At 38.5% G+C, this 26,353-nt stretch overlaps 1 pseudogene; it reads right to left on the bottom strand.

Annotated features, from left to right (window-relative positions):
- The window catches only part of LOC102436933, a 45,562-nt pseudogene that overhangs the window by 282 nt on the left and 18,927 nt on the right, over positions 1 to 26,353 (bottom strand).

Below are 26,353 nucleotides of genomic sequence, written 5' to 3'. Positions count from 1 at the left end.
TCATTACATAGTACTCCTTCTAGCATCCTGATGCCCTTCTGTTACAGGTTTGTGCTACAGTCGGTTCATACATAACACTCAGGATGGTGGTGACAGTCCCACAGCTTCACAAACACATTTGTCATATGTGGGCATCTTCTTGGCATTTCCAATCCATGTAGCCACTTTGGTGATGGGAGCCTCAACACTTCTGAGTCCCAAGGGCTTGTTGGGATCCCCTTTCTCCTCAGACTCCAGGATTTCTTGCAAAACCAAGAATGAAGTGGACTGTTTCAGGGGCTCATTGAACTCCTGTTTTCTCCAGAAGCATCTTGTACACTTCAGATTCTTTGTTGATGACAAGTCCACTTGGAGATTGAGAATGCTCTAAGGCTCTGCCATTTGTCTCTGGTCCACTGGCTGTCTTTGACTCCAAGGTGCTGTTGAAGCTGGAGAAGAGGCCAGATGGGTTGTTGTACTGGTTTGTGATCACCCAGAGGCAGAGCTGGAAGCAGGTGATGCACGAAGGGCATGGCACTCCGGTTGTGGGTGCTTCCTATGTGCAGGACCTCTTGTGTTTCAGAGGCTAAATTCATCTTGTATGGAAGACATTTCCCTTCGTCTGTCACTACAGGGGAGCTGGGTGGAATAAACTCATACAACAAAGAAAGCAAGGAGGAGGGATAACAGTAGAGGAGACATTCCAACAAATTTCCAAAGGACAGAAAACAGATAGCAAGGGCAGCAAAGTGAGCTGGAGCCCAGAATGTAATTGTGGACACTGGAGATGGACCTCATCTCCCCTAGGGAGGTCTGTAGAGTCTCAGGTCTCAGACTACCAGTTTACTTAGGAAGATGTAAATGTCATAAGTACTTCATTACACAGTACTCCTTCCAGCATCATGAAGTCAGGATTGACTCCAGCCCAGGTCATGCTGGGGCTCCTCAAATGATCTGTGGTGGAAGAATAGTCCCTTTCAAAAAAAATTTTTTTTAATCTATTACAGACTATTACTTAAAAATACAATAGAAATGAATTACTAGAAAAATAAAATTGCAAAGGCAAAGACATATAAAGTACAAGCCAAAGTGTTTTATTAGATCCAGGAGACTCAAGATTGCATTTTAATCAATATAACCAGAACCAAATTAAAATAGGAAAAAAAGAATTAGAAAAATGATGCACATTTGTTGAAGGTGTGCATATAGAAAATTAAAATAGAGGATTATTATTAACATTAACTAGAGGCCCAGTGCACGAAATACGTGCACGGGTAGGGTCCCTAGTCCTGGCTGGCAATCAGGGCCGATCTGTGGGGCGATTGGGGGGCCCCCGCTGGCACCCACCTTGGCTGGCCTGGTGCTGCCCGCTCACTGGCCCCGCCCCCCCCACTGCCACCAGTGGGGGCCTGCGGGCTGGGGGTAGCTCCTGTGTTGAGCGTCTGCCCCCTGGTGGTCAGTGCACATTATAGCGACCCGTTGTTCCACCGTTCAGTCAATTTGCATATTAAGCTTTTATTATATAGGATAAGTTTCTGTCATTCTGCAATTGTAACTAGAGGTTATGAAGGAAATAGTGACTGCCTCCATGCAAAAAACCTGTAAGCTTTGGACGAACATCATGTATAAAAACATTGAAAGTTCTTATTGTAAAAAAATGAGCCTGATTTTTGCTTTTTAATTTATTTAATCCATATTGGATTATTGATAGTGCTATTCATGGAGGGTAATATATACCTAAACTATTGCCATGTATCTTTAATTTTTGAGATATAATTTACATACTGCAAAATGTGCCATTTTAAAGTGTACAACACAGTGGTTTTTAGTGTGTCCACAGAGTTGTGCAACCATCAGCACTAGTTCCAGAACATTTTCATCCGTCCAAATGGAAACCTCATACTCACTAGCAGTCATTCCCTAATCTCTCTTCCCCCAGCCTCTGGTAACTACTGATCTACTTCCTGTCTTTACAAATTTGTCTATTACGGACATTTCAATAAATGGGCTAATACATTATGGGCCTTTTTTGGTCTGGCTTCTTTCACTTAGCATAATGTATTAAAAGTTAATTCATGTTGTAACATGTATCAGTACTTCATTCCATTTATGGCTGAATAATATCCCATTATGTGGATATGCCACATTTGTTCAGTTGTTCATCTGTTGATAGACAATTGAGTTTCCACGTATTGACTGCTATAAACAATGTTATTATAAACATTAATATACAAGTTTTGTGTCAACATACAGTTTCAATTCTCTTGGATATATCCTTATGAATGAATTGCTGGATTATATTCTAAATTTGTGTTTAACTTTTTCAGAAACTACCAATTGCTTTCCACAATGATTCAATCATTTTCCTTTCCCACCAGCAATTTATGAAAGTTCTAATTTCTCCACATTTTCACCAACACTTGTTATTTCCCTTTTAAAATTATTATTACTACTAGTGGCCCATTGCATGAAGATTCACGCAATAGGCCTTCCTTCCCCTGGCTGCCGGCACCGGTTTTCCTCTGGCACCTGGGACCCAGGCCCCCAGCCCCTCCTTGAGTGGAGTCCAGGGCCGGCGGGAAGCTTGGCTTCCTCCATCGCCTGGAGCAACCCAAGCCTCCTGCTTGCTCCAGCTCCGTGGCCACCGCCATCTTCAGTCATCTTTAGTCTTCGCTCCGTGCCTGCGTATGCAAATTAACCACCATCTTTGTTGGGTTAATTTGCATAGTCACTCTGATTGGCTGGTGGGTGTAGCAGAGTGGTGGAGTGGTGGAGTGATGGTTAATTTGCATGTTTCTCTTTTATTAGTGTAGATAGCTACTCTAGTATGTGTGAAATGGTATCTCATTGTGGCTTTGCTTTGCATTTTTCTAATGACTAATGATATCGAGCATCTTTTTATATGTGTTTGACCATTTGTATGTTTTTTTTGATAAAATATCTATTCAAATCATTTGCCTATGTTTAAACTGTGTTATATGCTTTTTTAACATTGAGTTGTAAGAGATCTTTATATATCCTGGGTGTTAGGCCCTGATCAGACACATGATTTACAAATATTTTCTCCCATTCTGCGGGTTTTTTTTTTTGGTTTTTTTTTACTTTCTTGATAGTTTCTTTTGATGTACAAAAGTTTCCAACGTTGCTGAAGTGCAATTTGTCTGTTTGTCTTCAATTACATTTGGGGTCATATCTAAGAAACCATTGCCTAGCCCCAAATCATGAAGATTTCATACTTTTTTTTCTAAAATTTTTATAGTTTAGCTCTTAAATTTAGCTATTTTATGCATTTTGAGTTAATGTTTGGATACAGTGTAAAGTAGGGGGTCCACATTCATTCTTTTTTTAAAAAAATAATCTTTATTGTTGAGATTAATAAAGATGTCCATCTTTTTTCCTCCCATAGCTTCCCTCCACCCAGTTCCCACCCCACCCCAGGCCCTCACCACCCTATTGTCTGTGTCCATAGGTAATGCATACATGCATATAAGATCTTTGTCTAATCTCTTCCCGCACCCCCTACACCCCCTCTGAGAATCGTCAGTCTGTTCCATTTCCATGCCCGTTATTCTATTCCATTCACCAGTTTATTCTGTTCATCAGATTTTTTTATTCATTTGATCTTTTTATACCTTTTTCTTCTGCCTCCTCTTCTTAAAGAATACCCTTCCGCATTTCATATAATATTGGTTTGGTGGTGATGAACTCCTTTAGCTTTTTCTTGTCTATGAAGCTCTTTATCTGGCCTTCAATTCTAAATGATAGCTTTGCTGGGTAGCTTTGCTGTGAAGCTCTTTATCTGGCCTTCAATTCTAAATGATAGCTTTGTTGATCATTATATCCCACATATAAGTGAGATCATGTGATATTTATCTTTCTCTGACTGGCTTATTTCGCTTAGCATAATGCTCTCCAGTTCTATCCATGCTGTTTCAAATGGTAAAAGTTCCTTCTTTTTTATAGTGGCATAGTATTCCATTGTGTAGATGTACCACAGAAATCCTGAGAAAGAAGAACAAAGTTGGAGGGATCACAATACCAAGACAATAAATAAAAATAATAAAAAAGAATAATATATCGAACAGGAGTGGTAAAAGTGGGCATCCCTGTCTTGATCCCAATCACAGGGGAAATGAGTTTAGTTTTTGCCCATTATGATGTTGGTTGTAGGTTTGTCATATAAGGCTTTTATTATGTTGAGGTATGATCCCTCTATTCCCACTTTGCTGAGAGTTTTTATCAAGAAAGGATGTTGGATTTTCTCAAATGCTTTTTTCTGCATCAATTGATTTGATTATGTGATTTTTGTCTCTCAATTTGTTTATGTGATGTATTACATTTATTGATTTGCAGATATTGTACCATCCTTGTATCCCCAGATAAATCCCACTTGGTCATAGTACATGATCTTTCTAATGTAATGCTGAATCCGATTTGCTAGAATTTTGTTGAGGATTTTAGCATCTATGGTCATCAAGGATACTGGCCTGTAATTCTCTTTTTTTGTGGTGTCTTTATCTAGTTTTGGAATTAGGGTAATGCTGACTTCATAGAAAGAGCTTGGAAGTGTTTCTTCCTCTTGAATTTTTTGGAATAGTCTGAGGAGAATAGGATTTAGTTCTTCTTTGAATGCTTGGTAGAACTCCCCTGTAAAACCATCTGGACCAGGGCTTTTGTTTGCTGGAAGATTTTTGATCACTGCTTCAATTTCTTCAGTAGTTATTGGCCTATTCAGGTTTTTTTATTTTTCCTGACTGAGTTTTGGAAGCTTGTATTTTTCTTTTTTTTAATTTCTCTATTGGTTAGGGTATTACAAATGTGTCCTCATCCCCCCATTAATCCCCAACCTTCCCCCCTCGCTCCCCCCCCACACACACTCATACTCTCAACCCCTGTTATCCGTGTCCATTTGTTTGGCTTATATGCATGCATACAAGTCCTTTGGTTGATCTCTTCCCCTTACCCCCACCCTCCCCTACTTTCCTCTGGGGATTGATAGTCTGATTGCTGTTTCTCTGTCTTTGGGTCTGTCCCTGTTCATCAGTCTATGTTGTTCTCTATATTCCACAAATGAGTGAGATCATGTGGTATTTATCTTTCTCTGACTGGCTAATTTCACTTAGCATAATGCTATCCAGTTCCATCCATGCTGTTGCAAATGGCAAGAGTTCCTTCTTTTTTTACCACAGCGTAGTATTCCATTGTGTAGATGTACCACAGTTTTTTAATCCACTCATCTGCTGATGGGCACTTAGGCTGTTTCCAAATCTTAGCTATGGTGAATTGTGCTGCTATGAACATAGGGGTGCATATATCCTTTCTGATTGGTGTTTCTGGCTTCTTGGGATATATTCCTAGAAGTGGGATCACTGGGTCAAATGGGAGTTCCATTTTTAGTTTTTTGAGGAAGCTCCAGACTGTTCTCCACAGTGGCTGCACCAGTCTGCATTCCCACCAGCAGTGCAGAAGGGTTCCTTTTTCTCCACATCCTCGCCAGCACTTGTTGTTTGTTGATTTGTTGATGATAGCCATTCTGACAGGTGTGAGAAGATACCACATTGTTGTTTTGATTTGCATCTCTTGTATAATTAGTGACTTTGAGCATGTTTTCATATGTCTTTCAGCCTTCTGAATGTCCTCTTTTGAAAAGTGTCTATTTAGGTCCTTTGCCCATTTTTTGATTGGATTGTTTATCTTCCTTTTGTTAAGTTGCATGAGTTCCCTGTAAATGTTGGAGATTAAACCCTTATCGGTGATATAGTTGGCAAATATGTTCTCCCATGCAGTGGGCTTTCTTGTTGTTTTGTTGATGGTTTCCTTTGCTGTGCAAAAGCTTTTTATTTTGATGTAGTTCCATTTGTTTATTTTCTCTTTAGTTTCCATTGCCCTAGGAGCAGTATCAGAGAAGAAATTCCTTCAGCATATGTTTGCAATTTCGCTGCCTGTGGATTCCTCTAGTATTTTTATGGTTTCCCGTCTTACGTTTAAGTCCTTTATCCATTTTGAGTTTATTTTTGTGTATGGTGTGAGTTGGTGGTCTAGTTTCATCTTTTTGTATGTATCTGTACAATTTTACCAACACCATTTATTGAAGAGACTGTCTTGACTCCATTGTATGCTTTTGCCTCTTTTGTCAAATATTAATTGGGCATAGTGGTTTGGGTCGATTTCTGGGTTCTTTATTCTATTCCATTGATCTATATGTCTGTTCTTGTGCCAGTATCAATCTGTTTTAAGAACAGTGGCTTTGTAATACAGCTTGATATCTGGTATTGAGATCCCACTTTCTCAGGATTGCTGTAGCTATTCGAGGTCTTTTTTCATTCCAGATGAATTTTTGAAACGTTCGTTCTAGATCTGTGAAATATGCCATTGGTAATTTAATGGGGATTGCATTGAATCTATAGATTGCTTTGGGTAGTATGGACATTTTGATGATGTTGATTCTACCAATCCATGAACACGGTATGTTCTTCCATCTGTTTATGTCTTCCTCTATCTCTTTTTTCAGTGTCCTGTAGTTTTTCGCATGTAAGTCTTTTACCTCCTTAGTTAAGTTTATTCCTAGGTATCTTAATTTTTTTGGTGCGATGGTAAATGGGATTGCTTTTTTAGTCTCCCTTTCTGAAAGTTCACTATTTGTGTAAAGAAATGCCATAGATTTCTTGGCGTTGATTTTGTATCCTGCTACATTGCTGAATTCATTTATTAAGTCTAATAATTTTTTGATGGAGTCTTTAGGGTTTTCTATGTACAGTATCATGTCATCTGCAAATAAGGACAGTTTTACTTCTTCTTTTCCAGTTTGGATGCCTTTTATTTCTTCTTCTTGTCTGATCGCAATGGCTAGTACAGAAGCTTGTATTTTTCTAAGAATATGTCCATTTCATCTAGGTTGTCCACTCTGTTGGAATAGAGTTGTTCATAGTATTTTTTCACAATCCTTTGTACTTCTGTGGGGTCCGTTGTTACTTCACCTCTTTCATTTCTGATTCTGTTTATTTGGGTCTTCTGTCTTTGCTTCTTGGTGAGCCTGGCTAGAGGTTCATCAATCTTTTTTATCCTTTCAAAGAACCAGCTCTTGGTTTTGGTGTTCTTTTGTATTGTTTTTTTGGTCTCTATGTCATTTATTTCCATTCTGATCTTTATTATTTCCTTTCCTCTGCTTATGCTGGGCTTTTCTTGACGCTGTCTTTCTATCTCTTTGAGTTGTAGGGTTAGATAATTTATTACTATTTTTCTTGTTTTTTGAGGTAGGCCTGTAGAGCTTTGAACTTCGCTCTCAAGACTGCTTTCAATGTGTCTCATAGGTTTTGGACCGTTATGTTTTCATTGTCATTTGTTGCCATGATGCTTTTTATTTATTCTTTGATCTCTTTGGTAACCCAATAATTGTTTAATAGCATGCTTTTAGCCTCCAGGTGTTTGGGGTTTTTTTCATTAGTTTCATTGTAGTTGATTTCTAATTTTATGCCATTGTGACCTGAGAAGATGCTTGATATGATTTCTGTCTTCTTGAATTTTAAGAGACTTTGCCTGTGTTTCAATATGTGGTCTATCTTTGAAAATGACCCATGTGTACTTGAGAAGAATGTATATTCTGTGGCTAGGGGGTGAAATGTTCCGAAGATGCCAATTAAATCCATCTGATCTAGCGAGTCATTTAGGATTGATGTTTCTATCCTGATTTTTTGTTTAGAGGACTTATCCAGTGATGTTAGTGGGGTATTAAAGTCCCCTACTATGATCGTATTGCTGTGAATCTCTCCCTTGATATCCTCCAGAATTTTTTAATGTATTTGGGTGCTCCTGCATTGGGTGCCTATATGTTTACCAGAGTTCTATCTTCTTATCAAATTTCTCCCTTTAGTATTTGAAGTGGCCTTTCTTATCTCTTGTTATGGCCTTCACTTTGAGGTCTAATTTGTCAGATATAAGTATTGATACCCCAGCTTTTTTTTAATTTCCATTCACCTGAGAAACTTTTTACCATCCCTTCCCCACCAGTCTGTGTGAGTCCTTTTTCTGAGGTGGGTCACCTGTAGACAACAGATATATGGGTCATCTTTTCTTATCTGATCAGCTACCCTATGTTTTTTGATTGGGGCACTTAATCCATTTACATTTAAAGTTATTATTGATAGGTACTTGTTTGTCATCATTTTTATTCTTTATGCCTGTGTTCCTTCTTCCCTTCCTATTTCTTCTTTTTACAGCAGACCCTTTCAATTTCTTGCATTGCTGGTTAGGTGATAATAAACTCCCTGAGTCCTTTTTTGTCTGTGAAGCTTCTGATTTCACCCTCAATTTTGATTGATAGCCTTGCTGGGTACAGTATTCTTAGATTCAGATCCTTGCTTTGCATGACTTTGTATATTTCATTCCATTCCCTTCTGGCCTGATGTGTTTCTGTTGAGAAATCCATCGATAGTCTGATGGGAGATCCCTTGTAGGTAACTTTCTGTCTCTCTCTGGCAGCCTTTAAGATTCTTACTTTGTTGTTGATGTTTGCCAATTTAATTATAATGTGTCTTGGTGTCGGTCTTTTGGGGTTCATCTTGTTTGGGACTCTGTGAGCTCCTTGGAGTTGTGTGAGTTTTTCTTCTACCCGATATTAGGGAAGTTTTCTGTCATTATTTCTTCAACCAGGTTTTCTATTCCTTGCTCAGTTTCCTCTCCTTCTGGGACCCCAATTATGTTGATGGTGTTTCAGTTCACGTTGTCCCAAAGTTCCCTTAGGCTCTCCTCCAGTTTTTTATGGTTTTTTTTCCAGTTGCTGTTCTCCTTCCCTGTTCTTTCTGCTCATCTGTTCTGCTTGGGTATTTTTTTGTACCTTGTCTTCTAGCTCACTAAAGCGAGTCCTCCATTTCTCTCCTCCAGTTTTTTATGGTTTTTTTTCCAGTTGCTGTTCTCCTTCCCTGTTCTTTCTGCTCATCTGTTCTGCTTGGGTATTTTTTTGTACCTTGTCTTCTAGCTCACTGAAGCAGTCCTCCATTTCTTCTAGTCTACTGTTGATGCTTTGTATTGTGTTCTTTATTGAAGCAATGTCATTTTTCATTCTTCTTGGTTCTTAATATCCTCTTAGTTCTTACACATATTGTTGAATTTGTCTTCCATCCTTTTTAGTGTGCTTATGACCATTGCTTTGAATTTTTTCTCTTACATATTGCTTACCTAAATTTCATTTACTTCCTTTTCTGGTGATTCCTCTTTTTTTTTTTTGTATGGGGGCTTTTTCTTTGTCTCCCCATGTTTGCTCCTCTCAGGGTGTCTGGTTATGTATCTCTCTCTCTCTCTCTCCTGTATTGACTTAAAGGCACAAAATACATCACAAAAAGACACGATACACAGGGAACAAAACACAAATGTATTCACAATACCAATAACCCCAAATAAAGGTGAGCACCAGAGAAAAGAGAATTAGGGGAGAGAAAAGAGTGCAAAAATGATATTGAGAAAGGAAAAAAAATGTCAGAGAGAAAAGAAAGAGAAGAATAAAGAAGGGGGGGACAATATATGTATATGGAGAGAAAACTCCAAAAAACCAACAGCTAATCAAAAAAATGCAAACAACAAACTCTCTGAGATAAATGCAAATGACAAACAACAACTAAATCAAAAAATTCAAACAGTAAACACCCAAACAACTAACACCGAACTGAATCTGAGGAGGCAGAGCTTATTTCCAGAAGGTAAGGTCAAGGAATTGAATGAATGGGGAAATGGCCACAATTCAGTACAGAGGAGGTAGAAAGAGAATGAGTGTAGAAGAAGAAAAGTAAAAACAAAATACAAAAACATAGAAAAGAAATATATATATCAAAAATCCATATATATAAAGAGCCAGGGGCCGTCACAACCGAACAGTTGACCGAACAGGCTGCGTGGGACAACCAGGCTGGCAGGTGGGTTAGTGAGGGATGACCAAATGACTGAGCATCGGGCTGCATGGGGCAACCAGACAGGCAGGGGGGTTAGTGAGGGACGACCAAACGACTGTACAGCAGGCTGTGTGGGGAAACCAGGCTGGTGGGCGGGGGGGGCAGTGAGGGGCAATCAGGCTGGCAGAGGAGGCCAGTGAGGGCCGACCAGGCTGGCAGGGGGGGCAGTTAGGGGCAATCAGGTAGGCAGGCAGAGGCAGTTAGGGGTGATCAGGCTGGCAGGGGAGCCAGTTAGGGGCTATCAGGCAGGCAGGCAGGTGAGCAGTTAGGAGCCAGTGGTCCCAGATTGTGAGAGGGATGTCCCAGATTGTAGAGGGTGTAGGCTGGGTTGAGGGGAGCTCCCCCCCTGCACAAATTTCATGCACCGGGCCTCTAGTATATATATAAAAGAAAATTATACTAGAGGCCCGGTATATATATAAAATTTCCCCCTTTCTTTAATCTATCTATCTATCTATTTATTCACCTATTATTGGAAAATTAGAATAGATAGGACATAAGCCTGAGTTGGTGATTGGAATTAATTAAGCTATTAGTAGAAGAAAAGAGCAAGCGAAGAGAGGAAAAACAGAAGCAAAAAACAAAGCAGAAAAAAAGAAAATAAACAAACAAACAATCAATCAAACAACAACAGCAAGACAGAAAGAAAGGAAAAGGAAAAAAAGGAAATAAAATTTGGCTAGTGAAGAAAGAGAAGAGAGAAGTGTGCATGGACTTGGAGCAGGGGAGAAGGAATTAGATATATGAGAAAGATCAATGTTCAACAGGGAGTAAAAAGAAAGGATAGAGAAAAACTAAAGCAGGAACAGGGTAAGAGAACCAGGATGAAAAAGGGGAAAAGTGAGGAAGAGAGTATTGGCATAAAGGAAAAATTGAGATAGAGTAAAATAATGCTAAAATAAAAATAAAAGTAGAATGTAGAACACTAACCCCAGAATAAAATAAAATAAAATAAAATAAAATAAAATAAAGAAAAAATAAAACTAAAAAAGGGAAAATGATAGTAGTAATAATAATAATTAAAAATAAAAATATAATAATAAAAAAAGTAAAATCAAATGAGAAAAAAATTTTAGTTTCTTAAGTAAAAGATAAAAAATAAAAAAGTGAAGTAGTGAAGGTCGTTCACTTCCTCTACTGTTCTGCCTGGCACATCTGTTTCCTGTCACATAGTCAGCACAGTGTTGAAGTTCCATGCCATCCACCTCTCCTCTGTGTCATAAGCCACAACCCTGTTTTCAAGCAGGCTCACTTTGTTTCTCTGCCTGCCTTCAATTGTATTTACACAGGTGTCAATTTCTGACACAACCCCTGGGTAGCAATGTTTCTGTATTAATTTCTGGGACTAAATGGCCCCTCTACCCAGTGTTTAGATTCTTCTTTCCCTGCCGCACTTAATACTGGGTTGGAGGGATGGGCTGACCCAGAGCTGGTTTCCTGCTCATCTCTTCTTATTCTGATCCCCAGTTTCCACAAAATCAACTTTCCCCTGCAGTCTCGTTTGAGTGTTTTTAACTGGAAGGTCCTATGTACTGGACTTAGCAAGCAAAAGCAAGGAGGAAAAAAAAAAAAAGGACAAAGGAACCGCACTGACTCGTATCTTTTTCCCCAGGCACTGCGCGGCCGGTATAGAACTTCAGGCTGCCTTTCTGGGCATAGTTTCCCATGGCCGTGGGCTTATATCTAGATTCCTCTTCTGTCAGCAGCCCTGTGGACCCCCTTCCACATACGAGGGCTACACTGACCCCAACGGCTGTAGATTTTGTGGGGTGCAGTCTCTCTCTGAGACTCTAGTCCCCGCTGCACGCGTTTCTCCCTCCAGCCTGGATCCCAGCTCTCACCTCTCTCCAGGCAATCTCTGACCTTTCTGTCCACAGATTGCCTCACCAGCTGTGTTTAATTCACCAATTCCGGGTGGATGTTGTTTGATACAGCTGTTCCTTCAATCTGCTCTGTGAGAAGGTGCAGGTCCTGTACGCGTATTTGGTACCGCTTTGTCTCCTCCTGGACAAACATTTTAAGTGCCCTCGGACAGGGAGGCTGGAGTCTCGGTGTTTGTACGTTTGCAGCTGAGGCAGCTGGTCACTGGGCGTTGTGGGTGTAGGGTCCCGGGAGGTATCCAAGGTCTCCCGGGTTGAAGGTAAGGCTGGGCTTCTGATCACAGCTGCTTCCCCTTTAAGACGGCACAGTCTCTGCAGCAGAGCCAGCCTCTCTGGGAGAGATTTCAGCAGTAGAGGCTGCCCAGCCAGGGGAATCTGGTCCGCCAGTCCCCAACAGTTCTGTGGAATATAGGTGTCCCTCACAAGTATAGACACTCCCCACATGTCCACACACTCTCCTTTCGCTCTCCTACTCACACACTATCTTGCAGCCTGCCTTCCTGTCTGCCGCCATCTTGGATCCCCTGTATGTTATTCTTTATTTCAGTCAGTGTATGCTTAATTTCTAACTGCTCCTTTTCCATTTTTTTGGCATTCTCCCTAAGTTCCTTGAAAGTCTCACTAAGTTCCTTGGAGGATTCTGGAAGATTCTTGAGTAACCTTATAACTGTGGTTTTTGAACTCTATATCCACAGATTTAGAATAGTTTGCTTTCTTCCATTTTTTTTCATTTGTGACATGTTTCTTTGTCTCCACATTTTGGCTGCTTTCCTGTGTTTGTTTCTATGTATTGGGTAGCTGCTAAGTCTCCTTGAGTTGGTAGAATGGCCTTGTGTAGTAGGTGTCCTATAGGACCCAGTGGCTCAGCCTCCCCAGTCACCTGAGGTGGACACTCTTGGTGCACCCCTTTGTGGGCTGTGTGCACAGTTTTGTTGCAGTTGAGCCTTGATTGCTGTTGGTGTCACTGGGAGGAATTGAATTCCAGGCCAACTGGCTGTGGGGACAGCTGCAACTACAGTGGGAGACCTGCTGTGCAGGAGACACCCCTATGGAGCAGGACTTGCTTCAGTGGGGCTTTGATGCTCACTGAGTCTGCCCCTTGAGTGTGTCGCTTATGGATGTGAAGAGTTATAATCTGGTATGGTCTCACACTGACCACTGGGTACACTGGCTCTTGGATCTCCAAGGAGGTGCAAAGTCAGCCACTGCCTGGGGCCACTCAGCAGGAGCTACAGAGAGATCTGCAGATTCCTCCTCTTTCTATCAGGTTTGGAAGTGCCTAGATGAGGTCCAGCTGTGAAGCATGGCAGGCTGGTGCTGGTGCTAGTTCTTGGGGCTTTTATTGATAGGTTTGGGGTTCCCTGACCCAGCTGCAGCTTGTTTGACAAAGTTTTAGCCTGAGAAAGGGCATACCATTCATATGCAAAAGCCACTATGCACAGCTTGGGTGGGGTTGTAAATTGGGTGGGGCAGGGTCTCAGGGAATCACTAGGGCAGAGCAAACAGAAATGGCTGCCAGTCAGCCCTGCACCAGGGAGGTCCCAGCATGGGAACATTGACTGCTGCGAACACCTCCATCTGGAAGAAAGCCTCCCCTGAGTTCTTGCCCTGATGCCAGACAGTCCAGTTTCTCCCTGTATGTGTCTGGGTCCCCCAGAGCCTCACACAGCACTGGAGCTCAGAGGAAATGGGAGCTTGTAAATTCAGTTTGTGGTACCGGCCTGGGGGTGTCCTTGCTCTACCATTTCCATTAATACCACTTGTTTCTGTTTCGTTTTAATAACCTGTGCAGTACAAAACTGGCTTCACAGAAATATTTTGAGGAAGTGTAAGAACAGATTTTAAAGAAATTTAATAATATCAGAATATTAATTTTTAACTTTAATTCAAAATAAGATGATGCTATATTTTCAAAATTTATATCCCACCATTCATTAGTAGCCAGTTTTAATAATGTATTCTTAAATTTTAGTTAAACTTAAATTCTTTGATAAAAGAAATAGATTCTGGACCTATGAATTTCCTTTTTGTAGAAAACAAAATTCATAATCTTGTATCAAATTTTAAGGCGTTTGATGATACATTTTAACAGATCTGCCATATCAATATCTCCAACTTCATTGACCATAAGGTATGGTACATTTCACAACACTCTATATATAAACTCTGTTCTTCCAAGAATCTAAATATCATTTTCGTTCTTTAATATTATGTGACATTGAAATCATGTTAGTTTCCTTGCTTGCATAAAAGTCTGGTGAGCATTTTTAAATTATAAAAGATATTGAAAAATTAGCAAGACTGACTGCCAATTCATATCTTTTAAAAATGGAGACTACAATTGTTTCTTATCTTGCAGAAAGACAAAGAGTTCATTATTTATTGCAAACATTTTTAACATAATTTTCACCTTTATAACCATATCTCAGCAAGCATCAATAGTTGTTCATAACCAACTTCCATATTATCACTAATATAAATAAAATAATCTTAAATATAACACATTGCCTTTTCATAATTCAAATTTTATCTCAAGGCACAATTTAGTTGGACTGATTTTTTTAAAGAGAGAAAGTCTCCATGAACTAAGTAGTACATTATCTAATTCTGTCACAATCTCCTCAATGTGGGTAAAATATTTTCCTGTCATTGTAGCTGAATCATCAAAATAGACTTCTATACAAAATTTAGATGTAAAACCATATTTGCTGACATTAAGCATGCCATCTTGGGTTTCTCAGCAATGTGTAAAGATGTTACAAAAGTATCTACATGAGTATTCCAAACTTCCATATTTATCTCATTGTGGACCAGTAATAAATGGTTTGCAGACCAGTACCAATCTCCTGAGCACACTGTAAGTAGCAATTTCCTGAACAAAGCTCTGTCACAAACATGAGCTCCAGTCAAACTTCCCATTCAAGTGAGTGTCTTGCAAGAAAAGTGGACCTATTTAAACAACAGCCAGGCAATCCCACACTAGCTAGTGAGAATAATCCATTTCATTCATTCATTTATTCATTCACAGATGCATTTAATGAATAAGAATTACTGTATGAGGAAAGTTAAAGTCTAAAACAGTCAAAGAAAATAGAGCAAGTGACTCTACAAGGCGGGGGGGGAGGTCAGAGAACAGAAGAGAATGTTAAAGGAAAGTTTAAATGAATTGTTAGAGATTTAAGAAGAAAAGTTTAAAACATTTTTCTGTTTCAAGCAGTTTTTTACTTTAAAATGTAAGTATAAGAACAGAATGAATTGAAAAAGAAAGAGAACCAAAAAACATTTGGAAATGAAAAATACGATTGCAAAAAAATATATTTTTCAAAAGAAATAATTTCAAAGTTGATAAAAATAATAAGTACACAAAATGGGGGGAGGGGGCGTGTAAAGAGTAAGTGAGATGGGAAAGTATTTTAAAAGAACTAAGAGAAAAAGGCAATCCAATCCAGGAGGTTCAATATCTGACTAGCAGGAGTTCTAAAAAGAAATAATTAAGAGAGGGAAATAATTTTTTAAAGTATGAGGAGGACAAAACATTTTCAGAACTGAAATGTTGTTGTCTTCAGATTGAATGGGACTATTGAATTCCAAGCAGGATAAAAGAAAGTAAAAGGCCTGAGACTTGTGTTTGTGAAGTTTCAGAACAGTAACAATAAGTAGATCTAAAAATATTTCAAAGAGGAAAAACAGACCATCAATTAAGGAGTAAGAATTCAGCTGGCATCAGATCTTTTCTCATCAGCGACACACTATGTTAGAAAACACTGAAGCAATGCCTTCAATTTCAGAGGAAAAATGATTTTGAAAGTTCATTAATAGGCTCAGACAAGCAATGAACTGTGAAAGAGAAATAAATACATTTTATGTAATATTAGGAAGTTCACCTCTCACACATCTTATTTTCCCCCCAGGAATTTATTAGAGAATATATTCCAGTCAAGTGAAGGAGAAAACCAAGAAAGAGCACATTATGGAGGTTAACTTAGGATTCAGGGACATAGCGAACAAAATACTCATGACAGCTCATGCATTGGACTCAGAGAAATCCCACTTAAAGTTAGAACAATTAAAGATTCTGGGAAAAGGAGGACTTCATGTAGTTAGTGTGATAGGCAGATAAATTTTTGGATATGATGAAGGTGTATTATTCTTTTTCCAACAAGGAGGATAAAACATAATTTAAATTTCTAGGGGAAAACTGAAATGGTATAAAGCAATGGCTCAAGTATGACATTTATTACACTGGGGTGAAATTTTGAGCATTTTATGAAGGATACAGAAAGGGGGTCTTCCATCTCTGACATGAGCAACATCCCCCTTGGAGCATTGGCACAGTTTTGCATTGGACACGAAGGGAAGGAAATATCCCAGCAATTGACTCAGCATGGAGCCATATTTACAAACTCATAAAGGTTACTCTTAGCTTTCTCTTTTGAAATCAACCTGTAGACACTGATGATTAACTATAAGAATTAATTATAGTTGCAGAATAAAATATAAAATATTATCAGCCTTAATAATAGAAAATAAAGGCATATCTGTCAGAAGTTATCAGAAGTCAACAGTGAACAAGAGAAAGGAAAAAGAATGAAAAGCACAAGACATTTCTATGGGGAAAGGGAAGCAAAAGTATCACAAAAGTTGATGAAGAAAAAAAAATTAAAAATGGAAGTATGTTGCTTAAAATGGCAAAAATACCCAACATAGGAATTTAAAAAATAATATGGAATTCTCAAAAATTGAGAGAAATGGGAGTGGGGAGAGATAGTTTTATAAATAAAATAAATCGTTATCTTTCATATCATCAAGTCAATAAATATTATCTTAAATTGACTGGTCACTTCCATTTCTGTGAAATGACCAGAATAGGCAAATTTATAGAGACACAAAATAGAATAAGGATTGCCTGGGTCTGAGACTAAAAATTTGAGGTGACTGCAAATGGCCAGGAGGGACCTTTTTGGAGAGATAAAATGTTCTAAAATTAAATTCTGGTGGTGCTTATATCACTCTCTAATTTGCTAAAATGTATTTTATCATACACTTAAAAAAACCTGAATTTTATGGTATGTACATTACAAACCAATAAAGCTATGCTTAAGAAAAGAGCTGATAAAAATGGACAGACAGGTCAAAGAATAAATGCAAAAACATAATAGAGTTATTGAGGTAATCAACAGGAGCAAAAATAGAAATGTTTTCAAGAACTATAAGAGCAGATGGACAGGGTAAGGAAGAGGAAAATGAAGTCTAGTGTTTATTTTTTATGTTTTTCTGTACTTTTTGGATTTTTTAAATCAGTGCATGTATTGCTACAGTATGGTATTAACGTTTCCTATTTTTAATCTTTCAGAATTTAAAGATGAGGAATGATGCAGTTTGGGTAAATAAGCAGAATTTATTTTTTTCTTCTAAAGATCAAGGACAAGTGGTCAACTCTTTTACAAGCCACCATTAGTAACTTGAGGGAGGCAAGAGCTCAATTGAGCAGAGTCAAAAGTCCACACCACTCCCAAAATAGAACAGTAAAGGAGAATAAACAACTGACCATCCTGGAGACACACTTGGTGCAGCTGTGTTAAGTGGTTGCCATGGATTAATAGATCAAACATAAGTAATTTTCAGGGAAGCAAGTGCCCTAGAAAAACGAGATGACAGGTGAAGTGGCTAATGTTGTCAGCTGTCTTCATCTGTTTATATAAGAACATGGCCAAAGTAACCATCTATATACTTGGGCATTAAGCCTCAGGAGACAGCTTTTTTTACCTGAACTGAAACTGATATGGTAGCTGAGGAGAGACTGTTGACTATGGAAACCAAATATTAAGAAGCTTTTGATATCTGAAGTAAAGTAGATCATGAAGACTTAAAGCTACAAGCTGATGACCTTATTGTTGGTTTAGTAGCAAACATACTCAGCACCAAAGTCACTAAAAGCACATGTGTAACAGAATGAAATGCTTGGACATCTTGACTCCATGCTGCTCAAGACTACTTTGCTCCCATGACTTTTAGGTTAATAGCTTCTTCTTAGTCTTGCATGTAGAAATGCTAATTATTAGAGCAATTCTGCTTTCAGCTTGAGTTTTACAAAAATAGTCCCTTAACAGAAAGTGCCTCTCCTGAGAAGATAAGGGAAATATGCATTGTATATCAAAGATTTCAGGAGCCTTTTAACCAGACTCACATCAACTAGCACATCTACCTCAGACGCCTGCTGGTGCCTAGATGTCTACGGTAGTCAGTCATCTCTTGCCCCTCCCATTTCCCCTTCCCTTGACATAAAAGAAGCCTGAACTCTATACTTTATTAAGGCGGATTTGAGGAACTAATAGGTCTCCCATCTTCACAGTTGGCACCTCCTCAATCAATAAACCTTTCCTTACTCCAAACTATGATATTATGAGTTTTGGCCTATCGAAGCATTGGATAAATGGACTTTGAACTAGTAACATATGAGGTTTTTTCAGTATAATTTTATTGGGTAAACAGAAACTTTAGACATGGCTTCCTATTAAATTAAGTGCTACATGAGTGGTGGTAATAATAATAATAATAATAATAATAAAAAATAAATCAGATATATGGCTTACATGGTTGTTCTAAACACGAGAGAATAAAAAACGGGAATATACCTCTACCTTTCGGTTAACTCTCCAGTGGTCGGCAAACTCATTAATCAACAGAGCCAAATATCAACAGTACAACGATTAAAATTTCTTTTGAGAGCCAAATTTTTTAAACGTAAACTATATAGGTAAGTACATTGTTATTAACTTAATTAGGGTACTCCTAAGGCTTAGGAAGAGCCACACTCAAGGGGCCAAAAAGCCGCATGTGGCTCGTGAGCCGCAGTTTACTGACCACGGCGTCTAGCCAACCAAATATTTCTCATGTAAAGTGAAACCAGACATTTCATGGGCCTGCCTGGTTCCTGAGTGCCCTGAACTTACAAACTCAGGCCTCAGCTCACTACCTGGATGTGCAAATGGGGAGCCCTGCAGGCACTGAGGATAAGGTGGGGTTGCCCTGTGGTCTGCTTGTCCCCAAGGCTCCTGCTCCAGGGAGGAGCGAGTAACAAGCATGGAGATAGAAGCAGACTGGAAATAGTTGTGCTGAGAGACAAAACAGTGCCCAGATCCCTTCCTTCTAATTTCCAATGCATGCTTCTTAATTCTGATACTGTCTACCTGGAGGTTGTATCAGACGCAAGAGGTTAAGGATTCAGTCCTACAAGTCTGACCTCCCCAAATTAAGATGCCATTTGAAAGTTCAGGTTGTCACTGGTACTTCTGATCAACCAGCCAAGATTGGAGGTTCCCTTTAGGTTTTATTTATTTGTTAAAGCAGCTCACAGAACTAAAAGAAACATTTTACACACTAGATTACTGCTTTATTATAAAATGATGTAAATTAGGAGTTGCCATATGGAAGAGATGAAAAGGGCATGGTAAGTGGGAAGGGGCACCACTCCCTGGAATCTCCATGTGTTCATTAGACCTAAAACTCTCCCAACTTCATCCTTTTTAAGTTGTAGGATGTGTGTTTTTTATAGAGGCTATATTACCTACGCATCATTGATTAAATCACTGGCCATTGGTGATCAATTTAACTTTCAGCCTCTCTCTCCTCCCTGGATGTTGGGGTGGGGAGATGGAACTGAAAGTTCCAAACTTCCAACCACACAGTTCCTTCCCCTGGCCACCAGTTCTCATCTTTAGGTGCTTTCCAAAAGTCACCCCATTAACATAAACTCAGGTATGGTTGAAAGAAGTTTGTAATGAACATTAAGACACCTTTATCACTCTTATTACTTAGGAAATTCCAATGGTTTTAGGAGTTCTGTGCTAGAAATAGGGACCAAATAATATATTTTTTTATTATAAATCACAATATCAAAATAATTCTCCAAGTTACTATTTATAATATAAATTTTATATGATGTTAAAATAAATCCAAACAGAAAGCAAATATGGCCAAAAGCTTATTTACTAAACCAGTACTATTGTTTTGTGAGACTGTTAAAATGCACTGTCCAGTTCATGGAAGAGAGCTACAGTTAGACAAACATTATAAGATAAGAGCTAAATACAGCCCAAGCTGGTTTGGCAACGGCCTTCGGACTGAAGAGTTCCAGGTTCGATTCCGGTCAAGGGCACATGCCCGGGTTGCAAGCTCAGTCCCCAGTAAGGGGTGTGCAGGAGGCAGCCAATCAATGATTCTCTCTCATCATTGATGTTTCTATCTCTCTCTCCCTCTCCCTTCCTCCCTGAAATCAATAAAAATATATATATTTTTAAAGGGCTAAATAAAAAATAAAAACCTTAAGTATCAAATCATGCTTTCACGTTTGTATGTTGTTGTCAATAGTTGCTGGCTGTTAGTAGCCAGCCAGATGGGAGTCAATTATAAATCTTTAAGTACCACTCACTATTTCAGGGCTAAAGAATTGCTTACCAATAATTATGTTCCAATTTCCAAACATTACTCATTGTGTTCAAATAGACACATTTGGTTTTTACAAAGAGAAATATAAATTAGATTTTTTTCATTTCTGATATCATCAGAAGTTTCTGACAGACAGACTTCTCATGGCCATCAGATTTGACCAGCATTTCCCATGGCCCTACTGCAAACAGCAGGCTCTTAAGCCTTAATGGTGCTGCTTAGTAGTTGAGTTGTAGACTCAAGTAGAGTCAGGGCTGTGTATTAGACTTGCCACTTACAAGCTCTGGGGTCTCACTCAAGGTCTTTAAACTTTTAAGCTTTCCCTCTCTTTCATTTCTATACCCTACAGGGCTGTCATGAGCTTAAATATGAGCACATGAGTAAAATGCATACCACAGTATTTAAAACATACACTGGTAGGTACTATTTTTTTAAATATTTTTAAAATCTTTATTGTTGAAAGTATTACATATGTCCTCTTTCCCCCCCCCCCATTTACCCCTTAGCCTGTCCCCCCACCCCTGCCCCAGGCCTTCACCACCCTATTATCTATGTTTTACAGCTGAGGGAACTGAGGCCTAGAGAAGTTAAGTGGGTCAAGGTCACAAAGCTTGAAGTTGTAAAGCTGGGATCTGAAGCCAAGCTGTTGATAGTAAGGCTGCTGTATATATTAAATAAGTTATGGAAGACACTAAGAAGAGTCCTGGTTATAAGAAATCCCTTGATAGAGATCAGCACTTTTATTATGATTTCATTTGCTTCCTGCTATTTCAACCCTCCCCTTTATCTCACTCCAAGAGTGAGAGCCTGGTGTATATGTTCACACAGGCTATAAAACCGACTGCATTTTGAACTTATGATATTGGAGACCCAGATTTTGGAGAAAGCTGTATTTCCTGGAGGGTGGGAAATAGATGTCATATAGTAGCAATAAAGATATAAAAATAACTTTAAGTGGGTAAGGACACTAATGAAGGAATAGATTTAAATCCTTAGAAGCTTTCTAGTAACTGTTGATCTCAAGGTTTACATAAATGCTGAAAGGTAAGAACACTGTGGAATTTGGTATGAGAAGGATAGGAATTCCTTGCCTCTCTCTTTCATTGCAGCAGAGACACACTGATGCTGCTCCCTGCAGAGTTTTAGGGGGTTATAAGGAGCAAATCAATAACATGCTGGTGGGTAGGTACAATGAGGCTGTCCTGCCTGAGTTTGATCCTAGCTTTAACAGTTATTAAGCTTTGGGACTTTGTGCAAGTTTTCTCATCTGTGATACTGAGGATGATGATAGTACCAACCTCCTAAATTTGTGTGAGAGTTAAATTGGATAATATGAGATAACATTTAAAAGTGCCGCCTAGCTGGTGTTGCTCAGTGGTTGAGGGTCAGCCCAGGAACTAAGAGGTCATCAATTCAATTCCTGGTCAGGGCAGACGTCCAAGTTTCAGGCTCAATCACCGGTGGGGGACGTGCAGGAGGCAGCCGATCAATGATGTTTCTCACTTATCGATGCTTCTATTTCTATATCCCTCTTCCTTCCTCTCTCTCTAAAAATCAATAAAAACATTTTTTACTAGTAAATGTGCCTAGTACAGAGATGGCATATTACTTATTGACTATTGTCTATTAGTATACTCTTTGTTAGAGCACCTTAACAATTAGGCTATTACATTTGAAAAGATGTGACCATAATGAGGCATATAAAAGCAAACTTGAAAGAGGCTGCAGAGACCTCAACTAATTCCAGTGGTAGGGGGTTGCTTCTGTGTTCAAACTCTAACTCTGCCAGGAGTCCATGAAGTATCAGCTTTCAAGAGCTGGCAATGGAGTAGAAGCATTCCAGCTCCAATATCTCCATTTCCTTTGAACTAAAATTTGGAACATAATGCTATAATCTTTCTAAAACAGAGCATTTCACATTAAAATGATAATTGTTTATTTTAAGCTACTTTTGAAAATGCTCATTTTCTTAAAAAAAGACCATTTCAATGTGGTTCAAATGAAATACCAGAACTTTGTTTGATAAAGAAACCATTAGATTTAAAGAACTGTATTCAATTATGATACACAATTTTGCCTAATAACAGTCTTTGTTTATTTTTTCAGAATCATATTTCTATTTTAAATGATCATTCAACCAGTTTAAAATTGAATTATAGTAAATAATGCTGCTATGAACATAGGGATGCATGTATTCTTTCTGAATGGTGTTTCAGGATCTTAGGATATAGTCTCAGAAGGGGTATCACTGGGTCAAAAGGCAGTTCCATTTTTAAATTTTGAGGACTCTCCATACTGTTTTCCACAGTGGCTGTACCAGTCTGCATTCCCACCAATAGTGCACAAGGGTTCCCTTTTCTCCACATTCTCACCAGCACCTGTTTGTTGATTTATTGATGGTAGTCATCTGGCAGCTGTGAGGTGATATCTCTTTGTGGTTTTAATTTGTATTGCTCTGATGATTAGTAACATTGAGTATTTTTTCACATGTCTATTGGCCATCTGTATGTCCTCTTTGGAGAAGTGTCTATTCAGGTCCTTTTCCCATTTAAAAAAATGTTTTTATCGATTTTAGAGAGAGAGGGAGAGATCGAAACATCCACTGGCTGCCTCCTGTATGCTTCCTACTGGGGTTCGAGCCCATAACCTGGGCATGTGCTCTGACCAGCAATCCAACCGGTGACCTCTTGGTGCATGAGATGATGCTCAATCTACTGAGCAACACCAGCCGGTCTTTAAATTGGATTGTTTGAAATCTTGGTGTTGATTTTATATGTATATGTCTATTTTTTATACATTTTGGAAATTAGCCCCTTATCAGATGTATCATTGACAAATATGTTCTCCCATTCAGTGGGTTCCCTTTTCATTTTGTTGATGCTTTCTTTTGCTGTGCAGAAGCTTTTTTAGTTTGATGTAGTCCCATTTGTTTATTTTTTCCTTTGTTTCCCTTGCTCTAGGAGAGAGCATAGATCTTGAAACAACCTAAGTGCCCATCAGTAGAGGATTGAATAAAAAAGCTATAGTACATTTACACAATGGAAGAAGAAAAGCTTACCTTTTGCTACAGCATGGATGGACCTGGAGAGTATTATGCTAAGTGAAATGAGCAGTCAGAGAAAGACAAATGCCATATGATTTTACTTATATGTAGAATCTAATGAACAAAATAAGCTGATGAGCAAAATAGAAACAGAGGCATGGATACATGGCACAGACTGACAACTGTCATAGGGAAGGGGGGTAGGGGGACTGGATGAAAGAAGGTATTAGCCAAAGAACATATATCCACAGTAAATACACACAGACAACAACAGTGTGGTAATGGCCAGAGGGAAGAGGGGTGGTGGCTGGGTGGAGGTGGGGGCAGGAATGGGACATCTGTAATCATGTCAAAATTTTGAAAAAGTAAATTGAATTGTAGGATAAAGCTAATTATGAACCAGAGAAGTTGGAGCCTGCCTTCTTCAGGGTCTATTCATGAACACTGTGGTGCCTCCATTCCTCTCTCTACTTTTTGGGGTGGAGCTCTATACACAGGGACTCTCTTGGTTTCAGACCCAGCACTGGGATGCAGGCTTTCAGCATCTGCTGTTGTCACTGACCTGACAATCATCCATTGGCCTTTTGATCTCACCCCAACTACTCCTTCAATTGCTTGGGTAACTTTTTATCTTTATTTAACCTTCCAATGGGAATTCTTTACATAGCCATCCTCTCAGCATTGTTTACTGAATTCATAAACTGACTAGTTGGTGAAAGTCTAGTAGGAAATGCAGGAGGAGTTAATTTAGGAGAACATTATGAAGAATTCCATGGGAAAAATCTTTATTAAGATTTTATTAAGAACATTTGTCCAGCTAGAAAGTACTTTTTAACTTATCTTTAGGTACTAGGTTATGTTCCTCATGACTGACTATTAGGAAATATGGTTGATATCACACATTGGGCATTATTAGCCCCTTTTGTTTTTCTCTCAGGCTTACAGGAAATGTGTATGGATCATCATCAACTACAAATGTTTATGGGCACATCAACTACAAATGTTATGGTGAATAAAACAATGACTTTATTCTCAATGGCTTATACAGGGTACATTAATCAAATAATAAATATCAATAAAGACTAGCATATAAATCATCAAATGATGTGTGGATTTTCAGTTTTGTTTAGTTTTACTTTGAGGTTAGCTATGTGAGCCCACCCGTGTGTGTGAAGGAGCATTTGGGTATATTGGAGGGGATGCTGATAATACTAAAAACTTTAAGGGTTGAATTAGGAAAATGATAAGAATAAATTATTAGTTTTGCTCTCTTCTCACAACTTATCCCCCAGTCACCTCTAAATCATTTAAACAGATTATTAAGAGACCTTCTACAAAATACCTAACCAGTTCTTCTCAAAACTGTTAAGGTTATAAAAAATAAGGAAAGACTAAGAAATTGTCCCAGACCGGAGGAACCAAGGAGACATAACAACAAAAGAGCGTTGTGGTGTCTGGGGTGGAATCGTAAAACTGGAAAAGGGTATTAATGGGAAAACATGTTGAAATTTGAATAATGTCTGGAGTTTAGTTAATGGTAACATAACAATGTTAAATTTGAGGAATTTCAAAATTACAACTTAAAATAAAAGATCAAATATCTATACTAATCATTGATACTTTCTATAATATCTAAAGCAAAGTTTTTACAACATTAGCTTGAGTCATAACTTGAGTTACAAACTATTTTTTTGAAAATCAATGTTATCAAAAATATATGCTTCATTTTATGTACAGTGAACATCTGGATGTTTCCACTTATTTACTGAATTAAAACCAGTCATCCTCCAGGAAGCAAGAAGTAACTTCTATATGAGTTCCTTTATTTATGCCAAAAGTTGAATAAATAAAGTTCATATAAATTTCTTGAAATTTTTCTTGAACTAAAAATAAGCACAATGAGTTATTGATGACTAGATCACTGATAAATTCACCCTGGGAGACATTCCAGAAGCTCTACAGATAATCATCTGCTTTTACAATAAATTTTATACAGTTAGCCCATGGGAAATTTCCCTCTCTGAAGTGAAAAAGAAAATGTTTGATTATTGCAAAAAATTCTTGTTCAAAGTTTAAAAATGAAGCAATTATTTAAATAATTTGAGGAACTATGAAATAATTAGGTATTAAAATGGATGCTAAGTTCATATGTTGGTGAATAATTACATGCTCAAACATGTATGTGGTGCCATTTTTTATGATGTCTCAAAATGGTAACAAGTTGTACACTTCTTTAGACACCTTTGAACTGATTCAAAAAAGTTCCAGCTAGAGATAATTTATCCAGGGATAAATATTCGGCTACAAGTCTCTTTCCCCCTAGAATACAGAATCCTAATAATTCTCTGCAGTGCCAGTTTAAAGAAAATTTGCTAAGCAAGATATTTTCTGGATCTTTCTCATGGTTTGGAAAATGGTTTATAGAGAGAGATGGCACTTCTACTTCATGGGCATCAAGTCCCACATAAAGATCAGTAAGCTCCAGTCACAGCCGCTGTTGAAGTATTAAAGGACAGAAAGGGAAAGAGAGAGAGAGAGAGAGAAAGAGGGAGAGAAGATTAGATGGACCTAATGTTCCAAAAGTACTAATTCACCATCAAGAAGCCAAAATGTTTTAGTAACTGTGATATAGAGCATCTGTACAACTTAGTTTTATTTCATTCTCATAAAAATACAGACCTTTAAATTTTATCCTAGCCAAAATATGGATTTGAGTTTGTTCTGTATTAAACATTTTCTCCAATATGCATTGCTGACTACTCAGACCACAAGTGTGATACTCTGAAGTGCTGTCTGCATCTCTCACATCATCAATGCAATTTATATAGAAACATAGACAGCTAAATGGTCCTATCAGACGATCTGGAGTACAGCATCAGACATTCTCCTAGGACCGGAGTCGGCAAACCACGGCTCGCGAGCCACACGCGGCTCTTTGGCCCCTTGAGTGTGGCTCTTCCACAAAATACCACGTGCGGGTGTGCACATACAGTCCGATTGAAACTTCGTGGCCCATGTGCAGAAGTTGGTATTTTGTGGAAGAGCCACACTCAAGGGGCCAA

Source organism: Myotis lucifugus, unplaced genomic scaffold, assembly GCF_000147115.1.
Source record: "Myotis lucifugus unplaced genomic scaffold, Myoluc2.0 scaffold_7, whole genome shotgun sequence".
NCBI classification, from domain to species: domain Eukaryota; kingdom Metazoa; phylum Chordata; class Mammalia; order Chiroptera; family Vespertilionidae; genus Myotis; species Myotis lucifugus.
Note: the sequence above shows the minus strand (reverse complement) of the source record. Positions and strands in the feature narration are given on the sequence as shown.